The sequence below is a fragment of the Ostrea edulis genome, chromosome 5, assembly GCF_947568905.1.
Source record: "Ostrea edulis chromosome 5, xbOstEdul1.1, whole genome shotgun sequence".
NCBI classification, from domain to species: domain Eukaryota; kingdom Metazoa; phylum Mollusca; class Bivalvia; order Ostreida; family Ostreidae; genus Ostrea; species Ostrea edulis.
This window is the reverse complement of record NC_079168.1, coordinates 17,448,051-17,460,093: the sequence shown is the minus strand read 5'-3', so window position 1 is coordinate 17,460,093 and position 12,043 is coordinate 17,448,051. Positions and strand designations below refer to the sequence as shown.

General features: G+C 34.4%; 1 protein-coding gene across 4 annotated transcripts in view; it reads left to right on the top strand.

Moving 5' to 3' along the window:
• Positions 1-12,043, top strand: part of LOC125650660 (uncharacterized) — a 35,951-nt gene that overhangs the window by 2,628 nt on the left and 21,280 nt on the right. Inside the window, exon 1 of one of the 4 annotated variants that reach the window (XM_056166826.1) lies at positions 10,074-10,378. The exons of the other annotated variants lie outside the window; for them this stretch is intronic. The gene's annotated coding sequence lies outside the window, so the exon portion shown is untranslated. Of the gene's footprint in view, positions 1-10,073; positions 10,379-12,043 lie in introns of those variants that run through there. 4 annotated transcript variants of the gene reach the window in all.

Below are 12,043 nucleotides of genomic sequence, written 5' to 3'. Positions count from 1 at the left end.
TGGTCAATTTCAATTCAGATTCATCCAACAGCCTGATCCTAGATTGGAGCTGTTAGTCAAGATTTAATTAAATTGCACACTGTAAGTTAATTGTGCATTAAGTTATGATCATGTAGACCAAAGTGCATCTATGGCACAGGTATTTTCTATTGGAATGTATGCCATATAATCTTTTTTGCAATATTAGTTACAATTTGTCAACATATTATGCTTCTATCCTCATATAGTATATACAGTCCAATGTATTTATAGATCTTTTATTGGCAATTACTGCTTGTAAACCGTCTACAAAAGCAAGAAGATTCAAAGGTGACCATTGTGGCCCATGGGCCTCTTGTTTGTTTAATACTAACGCATATATTGAATTTCTGTAACAACAACAATTATTGATGTTATGGGCTGCAGTTTTCACCCATTCAATACTCAATTATTCAAACTTGCAGACATTTAACTGAATTTGATCCAAACAAGAGGGAACAAATTGCTTTATCAGTTCTATAAATGTCTTGATGTGCTGTACTTAGCCAATGCTGTGTTGAGTTTTGAATCAAGCATAATGATAGCTATTTGTCAATACCAAGGGCCTTGTTATTGGAATCTTATCAAGTTTTTTAGAGGAAAGGAATGATGCTTAGGTGGCAAAAATAATGGATGATGATCAGTCTTCAATGCAATTATAGTATTCTTCAAGTTGCAGAGGATGTTTCAGTTGCTCTTCCACGGCAGTGTTCCAGACAATGATTGTTTTTCAAGACACGAGACGATGGGATTCCACAAAGTGTGTGGGTTGCATGGTTCTCAGGGTTAAGATTATATAAAGGAAGCACACTGTAATCAATACTGCAGACTGTTGAAGGTGTTTGCAAAAGCAGACTTCTTTGAATATCCTCTGATTAAATGACAATAACATTGATCCAATATTGCATAATTAAAAGGATGTCTGCCTAATCAGGAATCGGATTCCAAATCCTTTCGATCAATTATAATTGTCTTTCAAATCTCAATTACACGTACTCCATAACTTCAGTAAATATTAACCCATGATCAAGAGAAACTGATCTATAATTTGGAATAATGATTCTTCAGCCATGAAATCCAATCTCATGAACAAAGGATTCCATATTTTTCTTAAACTTTTATCATTAAAATTTGACTCCATGAAGTGATTCTACAGTAATCAAAACATTCATGATAATATGTGATGAATATTTTTTGTGGTAGAAAGAAATTTTGCTATAAAATTAAGCTAGTCAATTACATGCATAACAAGAGCGCCGCAAACAGTATAACATACACCCGTTACAGGGATTTTTTTAGGGTCTGTAGAGGGCTGAAATTCGGCCCCATTCCCAATGCTGAAAAGCAATTGTTTTTCCCAAAATGATGCCTAAAAATTCCCAAATGATGGATGCTTTGATGAGAATATGCCATGAGGGGCCATGCATTCAACCTCGGTGCCACTCTGTTGCAAAACATTTTTGACAGTTTTTTCTCTGCCAAAGACCGGAATTTAAAGTTTGTCTAAGGCACATTGATAATAAAATATCAAATGGTTAACTTTTTGCTTGTTTGTCTTATTTATTTGTATGAAACAAATTTCCCAATTTCAATCAAATATCATTATTTTCCCCAAACTTGAAGGCCCTGGCCCCAGGATTCAATGGGGTAAAAAAAATCCCTGCACGGTTAGACCTTCAGTGCAATATCTGTATCCATAATGAGAAAAAGTCCAGAAAACTATTTGACATACTTTTAGCCCCAGAATAGGTCATGGTGCACCAATCAAGTTGAAGTGTGAACAGATTATGTATTTCTCTGAGTGGGAGGTTGTGACAAAATCCCAGGTCAATACCTATATTCATAACCAAAACAACTAGAATTTTTTTTTTTACCTACTTTTACCCCAAAAGTACATATTATAATGGTGCACCAGTCCAGCTGAAATGCAAACTGAACTTATATTCCTCAGGTATTTCTACTAAGTGATACAATGACCTTGGTGTTTGACCTTGAGAAACAATAGGCATCCTCTACTTGGCATAAGGTGTATGTGTACCAAGTTTGACAGTCCTTATTATAATCAGATCCTCAATGGTTCAATCTGTATCCTGCCTACAAGGTTTTCCTACTAAGTGATACTACGACTTTGACCTTATACCACAAAGAACAAAAGGTGTCCTCCATTTGGCATGAGGAGTATGTGTATCAAGTTTGATGGTCCTGAGTCTCAATAAATTGGTCTGTATAATCTGCCTACAAGGTTTTCCTATTAATTGATATGACCTTGGCCTTTGATCTCTGACCTTAAAAAACAATAGACATCTTTCTCTCATCATGGTGATTAAATGTACAAAGTTACAAGATCCTAGCTCCAATAGATTGGTCAGTATTCTGCCTACAAGGTTTTCCTTGTAACTGATACTATGACCTTGACCTTTGACCCCGGACCTTGTAAACCAATAGGCATCTTCCTCTCATCATGTTGATCAAATGTACCAAGTTGTACGATCAGTTCATATTGCATTTTGCCTACAAGGTCCAGACAGACAATGCCGTACCATAATACGTCCCATCTTTGATGGACATATAAAAATGATACTAGCTGACCTGTTTTTTATTCATATGAAGCAGAATTTATTGCAAGGTGAAGATAACGAACAGTGATCAATCTCATAACTCCTATACGCAATACAAAATAGATAGTTGGGCAAACACGGAACCCTGGACACACCAGAAACTTCTGCTTGAGAAGAAAAAATCTCTTGCTGTGGCCTTTAATGCGACATTTAAATATATCGATGAGGTTTTATCTATTAACAATGCTAATTTTCATTCATATATCGACTCGATATATCCCTGTGAACTCAAAATGAAAGACATTCATAAATTCATGTAGCAATTAATATTCCGTTATCACTTGTATAAGGTGTTTATATCTCTTAACTGATTCGATACGCAAGAGCTTGTTCTGCATATGATCAGATTTTAAATTGAGGCAGGCTACTGACAAACAAGTTGATGGTGCAGGGGTTTCAATAGTCTTGTTAAAAGTCAGCATTTTGCAAATTCTATGGTCGTTATGACAATCTAGTTTGCCAATACAACCTATCATTGGGTCAAATGCTGTCTAACTTGTTTCATACCGATTGTTAGGCCGTTCTTGGTACACTAATTTTGACTACAGATAACTCGATATACCTGATCAAGATATAGAGCTCACAGCAGGTGTGACTGATCAACAGAGGATGCTTACTCCTCCTAGGCACCTGATCCCACCTCTGGTATATCTAGGGGTCTGTGTTTGCCCAACTCACTATTTTGTATTGCTTATAGGAGTTATTAGAGATTGATCACTGTTCGTTATCTTCACCTTTCACTAGTACTTTAACACACTTTTATGTAAAATGATATTCACATTCATACAATGTTGTATTTGATAATGCTTTAGATATTTAATTTTATGATCTTATGAATTATGTGCTTTAATGTCAAAATCTTGAGTCTGATTGCTTGGCAAACATTTGGAAAAAAACATGTATTATTTCTTATTTCCTTCTTTGAATAAAGACAATACACTCCAAAATGATATTATATCAACAGGAAATATTGCTGGACTGCAAGTGATTACACTAGCATATTTATATGTAGTATATGCACAGTTAGAAATCAAGTATTGAGAATGATGAGAGCTGATTTTTCTCAGAAAGTTTTAAGTCTGAAATCTTTATGTTTTGGTGCAATTTTATTTAACGAGTGTATCATTCATGTAAATAGAAATTTGGAATATTTTACATTCACTGAATGTTTTCTCTTATTTTTCTTTTGAAATTGACATTGCTTTCATCATAGACAATGAATGCATGTTTGTTGCAAACTAGTTCGATCCGGTTTTTTAGTACCACCTGTCTGCGCAATCATTACCAAATTTGGAGCGTCATTAGGATATAGGGCTCATGGCGGGTGTGACCGGTCGACAGGGATGCTTACTCCTCCTAGGCACCTGAGCTCACCTCTGGTGTGTCCAGGGATCTGTGTTTGCCCAACTATCTATTTTGTATTGCTTATAGGAGTTATGAGACTGATCACTGTTTGTTATCTTCACCTTTCATCATAGGTCAAAGGGTGCATTGGCTGTTCTGTTTAACATAACGAATGAGTCAAACATATGGTATTTTAGTACTTTAGTCTAGTTTATATCTTTTAAAAATACATAAAAATGTAATATAAACAATAATTATGTCTTTCTTTGTTGTTTCTTTGGATGATGGAGGTATCAATCATTAAATATTGCCCAAAAAATGCATAAACCGCTAATTTTTTTCTGCAATGCTTGCTACCTTCATCACCCAATGAAATAACAAAGTGTAGATGATAATTAGGCACAAGAGTTTCATGTTCTAGTGCCACCATTAATGGGTACAATACCTAAAGCATTAATATCAGCCCCATCTGCAAACATAAAATATGCAAGGTGTCCACAATGTGCCATTTTCAGAACACATTAAATTTTCCTAATATCGACTCGTATCATTTTCTTTTAAGAGTAAGTTAAACAAGTAAGTTAGCCTTTTTTCTTACCCCCCAAAATAGCTTATTGACAATGTCTTGGAAAAGCAGGAAAATTACTTGAAAATGCTTCTTTGGTGCAGGGATTTAATGGTTTACATTAAAATACCTTTAGCTTTACAATTTAATGGGTCAAGATATTTCTGATCCAAAACAGAATTGAAAGAAATTTATAAAATAAATGGAAATCTTGTCTGGTTTTAACTGGAATTAAAAGCTAAAAACACAATTTGTCAAACACAAAGAAAATGATTTAATCATCTGTGCATTTATTCCAGCTGGGACTACTGTCTATAATGCCTACCTTTCCTTATAAACACATTACTTAAGAGGGAGCTTAGAATGAACAACAATAATTTTTGGGCCTGGTCTTTTATACAAATTAGGAATGTGCATGACTCCTGCTAATTGTCCATAGATCTAGAGTCTAGAAGTAATATAAAGCAGAATTCTGAAATGTTGTACTCGTTGTGAGGTTAGATTCATGCTCATAGTTTTCATGAATATCCGCCATGACTGCCAATCCAATATATGGAAAATTTTGTTTTGTTTTTCCTTTCCGTAATTTTAAAGTCTTACATTTGGAGAATTATCCTCTTCCTCTACTGACAGCGAGTAGTGTGTCTCCGAAAGTTTCACAGGTTGCGCTTTTTAACAGAAAGTTTTGTGCAGGGTTAAAACAATTAAAGACAACAAGAATAAAACTCTGGACCATTTTGATTTTTTTTTAATATTCAGGACTTTATGATGTCATTTGTTCAAGACTTATTACACTGTGAATGATAGAAACTGTGAAAGTGAATAACTGAAGTAATTAAGATATAGCCCATCAAATGTAATCATAATGGTTGCCATTATTTTTATGTGCATGTATTTTGTCATGAAATATTCCTTCCTTGTATTATGTTAATCAAACAAAGATCACATATCAATACACTCATACAGCTGCTGATCTAGCTGATTCAGAAAATCAGAAATTTGGTTAGCAACTACTACCTATTTCAAAAATGCTTTGCAGTTGGATGGTGACATATTTGTACCATGGGCTAATATGATAAAAGAGCTTTACAGCCTGTGCAGTGGATTGCTAATAAGGTCACATGATAAAAGAGTGTGACTGCTGTTGATTTATCATAAGAATGCTTTGCATACCAGTTGGATGGTCATATTTGCAACTACATGTATATAGGTTGCATTTCAAGTCTCTTTCAGGCTTGAATTCTTGTGAAAAAGTGGAAACTATAATGTTACATATACTACATATAGATTGCTGGTTAGTTAATGATGATTAAGATATTTTAAATTATTTTGAAGGGAAGGGAACTAAATATTCTAAATTGAAAGAGCTTTCTTATTCACAAAATTTAATATGCCAGACAAGATTTGATAATTTTATTTTGATGATTAAATTTTTTTTGTAATTTCACAATTTTCATTAACAAAATTAATTAAATGAATGTACTTCAATTTTCTTTAATTGTAAGATTTTAACTCTCTTCCTTTTGCCCTTCCACTAATGAATAGTGTACCCTGAATAAATTTATTTCAAACAATAGTCAATCAGAAATTTTTGTGCTACATGTATATGATAAATACATATTAGATAAAATGGCTTAATGCTATTTCATCTTTACTTTAATTCTAATTCAGAACTGGTTCGTAGTTTCAAGGAATACATTAAACTTTTTGAGTTTGTCAACATCTGATTCAATATCTTTTTATACGCCCGTCTTTAGATGGGATGTATTATGGTACAACAATGTCTGTCCGTCCATTTGGGGTTTTCTGCCACATATCAAGCTGAAACTTGCTATGTAGCTTCTTTGTGGATCACTTTCTATCATGTGATTTTGGTCTTTTTCTACCTCTCTTGCTGGAGTTTTGCCCCTTTATTTTAAGATTTATATTATATGGAGGATACATAATTTGTCCGGTGAACTCCCTCCAAAATTTTCAAGTGAGGAACATCTTGTTTTACAGAGTATTTGTATAGACATTGAAGATGTGCAAGTGGTGAGGATTTTGATTTTCTTCAATTTTTGAGAAAAATACAGGTTGTTGAACTTAGTCCGTTTTAAAGAAATATTACAAAGGGAGTACATGATTTATTCTGTGAACCCCTCCCACAATTTTCAAGTGAGAACCATCTTATTTTACAGAGTGTTTATTTGGGTATTGAAGATATGCGTTTGGCAAGGATTTTCATTTTCTTCACTTTTTGAGAAAATTACAGGTTATTGAACATAGTCAGTTTGGAGGAATTATTGCATAGAGAGTACATGATTTGTTTTTTATTTTCCCTTCCAGTTTTCATGTGAGGACCTTGTTATTTTTCAGAGTATTTGTATGGGTATGGAAGGTGTGCATGTGGCAAGAATTTAGATTTTCTTCAATTTTTAAGAGAATTACAGGTTTGTTGAACTTAAGCCCCTTTCACACATTCACGGACCTGAGGAGCCGGTCGAGGCCAGATGCAAAATTGCAGTCATCCGGCTTGATCCGGCGTCTTTGGGTTCTGTGACGTCGTAATGACGATATCAACACAGTCTTATCATGATGCAGACACGGAAAACACCAGTTTTCCTATGAATAAGCATGGTAGCTACCCGTACGTCCTTTGAAAAAATCCTGGTTGGTGCCGGCATGATCACAGAGCGTACACATGTTCACGGTTTCTACCAGTCTATCCATGGTTATTTCATGGAGATACATGGTACATGGATGTCCACGGATTATCATGGTCTTTCTTCCCTGTGTTTATCATGACTGTCTGTGTATAGTTACCGTGAACAATCCGTGTACAAACCTTAGACATCTGCTTTCTTCAGCAGAGAAGTTTCGCACCGGCGGATGACCCCAGACTTTACAAGGTTACTATGGTAGCTATACACAGACTTCTCGGTTGATACACGGACCTCTCGGTTGATACACAGATATACACGGTGCCTACATGGATCAATATGGAGGATTTTCTTCTGCGACGATTCAGGGGGGGGGGGGGATTAGACGTGTTTAATTTTTTTTACGGTTTGGCTTGACCAGCAAGCCAGATGGATGCATATATGGTTTGTACACAGTGATGGTGGATTATCACAGATTGATGAGCGGGGAGGAACCAGCGTCTCATCGGTGAATGTGTGAAAGGGGCTTTAGTCCATTTTGGGGAAATATTATATTAAATAAAGGAAATCGTTTGCCCTTATAATTCCTCTCACAGTTTATAAGCTATGGTATTTGTAAATAAATTAGATGTGCATAGTGCTAGGATTTTGATTCTCAAAATTTTTTTATTTTCTTTGACATTTTGAATATTTACAGGTTGAACTTGGTCAAAACTCCTGTCACAGTTTTAAGCTAAAGACCCTTAATTCATATTATGCAAAGAAGTATGTCACAGTCTGATACTACCTGAAGCGAATTTCTACAAATTATGGCTTAAGAAAAACATCTTCTGTAAGCGTTTTCATGGGCGTATTATGTACCATTTTTGGTACTCTTATTGTCTTGTTTGGATATAATGTGGTGTTGGAAAGAAAAGCAGTTATATGTCATGAAGTTGGGGCTACAATGCGCAGAAACTGTTATAATTTTCTTTTATCACCTTGATATGTACAAAGAGTTATTGCCCCTGTCACAATACTTGGTAACCAAAATACCGAGAAAAAAAACTGCAGGAACATGGAGATGTGGACTCTGTATAAACCCCCATCTTTGAGTTCTGTATGTTGTTTGACTTTTGGTAAATTTATGAATAGCCTTTATAGCAAGTGCAGCAAACTCTAAAGATTAGGACATATACACATTGTACATCCAATAAATTTTTGACATTAATAAAAAACACTTCCATAATCCTATTGAGTGTCCTTTTTATATCACGCAAAGTTGCATATCGTTAACCTGAGATTATGAATTTCATCCTAGTCATATGATACATTGCTCCATATATATTGGAAATAAGCAGACCTTATAATGAATGTACACTGTATAGCAGAATGTAAGATTGATTAAGGGCAGATGATGGATGTGACTTCACAGTCTTTGTTTTGTCATCATGTAACAAAATGATGAAGTGGCGGATCAAATTGAGGAGTATATAATGCTTTGTGCAACAGAAAATAAAAACCTGGTTAATAGCAACCACTCAAATTGTATTTTCAGTTTCTACTCCTTGATGCACAATATGGTGACCCCCCACCAACCCACCCACCCCCATTATTGCCCTTATGGTTAATTTAGCATTTCACAGAAGGGGAAAATCAATAATGCCACTTTTGTTACTATGACAGAGAAATTGTACTCATGTCTAGATGAAAATATGTAATGAAATGATCATGATCAGCTTCATTAATTTCAGGCTTTTGAATAGATCTTTTAAAATCTATCATTTTCAAAGAATTAGAAAATACAAAAATTGGGAAGGGGGGGGGGTAATATGTATAGCTACATTTCCTATTACTGAAATATTTTTAATCATTGTGTCAAAAATTAGGATTCTATACCATGTGATATTGTTTACATTTTAATTCCATTGGAAGAGGATATATGTGTTAGGTGTTCAGGATATAAAGGGAGGATCTGACACCCCGCCCTCGAGTTCAATAGAAAATAAATATAATTATCTTTACTATTGCACTGTCAGATGTAAACACAAAGTGTTAGTCCCTATAGTATTGGTTCTGTTCCCATGAAAAATTGCAATAGGTGGAACCCATTCCCCTGGGATAATGTTATGGATCTGCCCCATTGCCCTGGGATAATATTATGGATCTGCATATGTATACGTAGCTCACTCAGCACTCACTCGAACAGTGGCGCCATCTCAACATATTACGGTTTTAGAATATATAAGTTGTGTGAAGGGTGACAATAATCGATCTCAGCGAGTGCATGACTGCATGCAGCTACAGAATGGAGTTGTCTTTCTTTACATAGTCACAGATTGTCATTTTCTAATGAATATATATATCATATGCCAGTATGACTGTATTTATCAAATATGAATTTTGAGATGATTTTGAAAATACAAGGAAGTCGAAACTATAGTAATGCAGGATATTGACTTCTAAACTTGTACTTAAATCATACTGTAACAGTCCATTAATGGCTTTTATAGTTAGTTTTTGTCAAGAAAACATAAGGAATGCATTTCAACCATTTAGCCCTAAAGAGTAGGTAACAGAAAAATTAATTTGATGATAATTACAGAACTATGATCATGGATATATGGTGTTTTAAAGGGGATAGCATGTTGCTTTATGCAAGACAATGTGCCCTATTCTGTTTGCAGAGAAAATACATGATCTTTGTGATCATCACTTGTTAGGCAATAGAAATATAATATGATTTAATACATATATATGTTCAAATGAGCAAGTGTGTCAGTTCTCAAATAAAATCAATTTTGTTTGCCATGGTAGACCGGGTTCCTCTGTATTGGAAAGACATTGTGGATCTCTACGGTGGATCCTGGCATCACTGAATATGAAAATACACATTGGATCAATATGAATTGATTTTTTGTTTTACTCAGACTATAGCAGACATATTTTGGAGGAAGCAATGGCTGTGTAGAGATACAGAACTGTGTGGACTTCTTACTCTCTTCGGTGATTTTCTGAACATCTGACATGCAGCATCACTTTTAAGTAGGAAAGTTATAGAATATTCATTAGATCATGTTCAAGACTTTGGGCTTAAACTTGGATCATTGGATTTTGTATTGATTCCACTCCAAGACTCCATTCACAGTGTAATTTGTATGAAGCCAGCAGTTTAGAGGAACAATGCAGTGGTTCTTGTGAATTGATTTTTGGTAAGGGGTTGGTGTTATCAGTTACTTATATATAGGACTAGGAAGGTACATTCTACCAACAGTTCAATACATGTAATTTATTCTGTGGTTCAGAAATGTAAAATTTTAATATGATTATTATGTACTATTTGATTATTAATAGAGATGGTTGTCTTGTTTTGACATGTTAAGCTGACAATGTCATGCAGTTTTTACTCCATGGCTGCATTCAGCAGGTTATAGTAAAGAATCAGACTGCTTATTTCTGCAGTTTCTGTGACAAATTTGTTATTAAAATAGTAGAAATAGACTATGATACCTTGGGTGCAGAGTCATATAAATTAGAATTCTGTGGAGCAACTGAATTGTTTGCAACTAAATGTGTTGTCAGAGTTCAAAGCTTATACAGACAAGAACATTAATTGAAATTAAAGAGATATTTAGAATAAACTGCTAGCCCTTTATCAAAAAAAGTAAATTTGATGATCCCAGGGGTAGGGGTTTTGGTATAATATTCAGGGGCCAAAATGGTCTGACTCAATGATTAAATGTGTTAACAATTGAAATTTTTTTTAACTTCTTGATAACTACTTTTCTAATTCTTTTCAAATTTGTTATGAAGCATCTTTTGGACAAGGATGACATAAAATGTAAATTTCAGTACTCTTGCACCCTTGGGGCTATAGGGTTGGAGCAAAAACTACGAAATATCGACCAATTTTCAAAACTCTTTTTCTTTACAACCTCTTTAAGCAAAACTAAATGCATAGCGATGTAGCTCAGCAGGAACTTAATTTGGCCTCTACCAAAATTGTAAATTTCATAACCTCCTGGGAAGAGGTTCTGACTCCAGGGCAGGGCCAAACTTGGTATATATAGTGTATATGTATAAAACATTCAAATAATATCTTGTTTACTATTGATACTAAATTGAAATTAGATAGAATTTTAGGAGTAGGTAGTCCTTTACCAAAATTGTAAGTTTCCTGATCCCAGGCTGTTAAGGGTTTTGGTTTCAGGGTGGGGCCAAAATTATTATAGTGATTATTGTCTTTATCATTGAAAGACTTCTTTGTTTTCTGATACGGTATAATCTACCAAAATTGTAAATTTCACAACCCCAGAGTTTGACACTAGGACGGATCAAAATGAATGATGTCATGTTAATGTTATATATGAAATAATATATGTCAATATCGTACTCTTCCATCAGTATAGACACTTTTGAGGGCATTCAAGTTTTAAGAACACATCTTGTTTTATACTGTTAGAATATTAGAATTCAGAACAGGAAATATTTTCCGGATTTCATTGCCTTTCGGACTAGTGATACTTTTGATTAATACTCAGGTGACCAATAAGGCCCATGGGCCTCATGTTTTGCTGATAATTTTCCTTTATATTCATTGAGTCATTTATGGTGATTAACTTTTCTTTATTATCTGAGTACTGTGACTGTTGTTGCACATGCTTATCTTGAGCAATACTGCAATCTACTCTGGATGAATTGAAATACAGGGGAACAGCATGATTATTTACAATATATCAATCCAAAGTTAAAAAAAAATCTTTCGTCCATTTCGGAAAAAATAATTTTTGATTTCAATCAATCCCAAAATAATGCTGATAAACCTAAGCAATACTTATCGAACCAAATTATTTACATATTTGTTCATTTTTATAAAA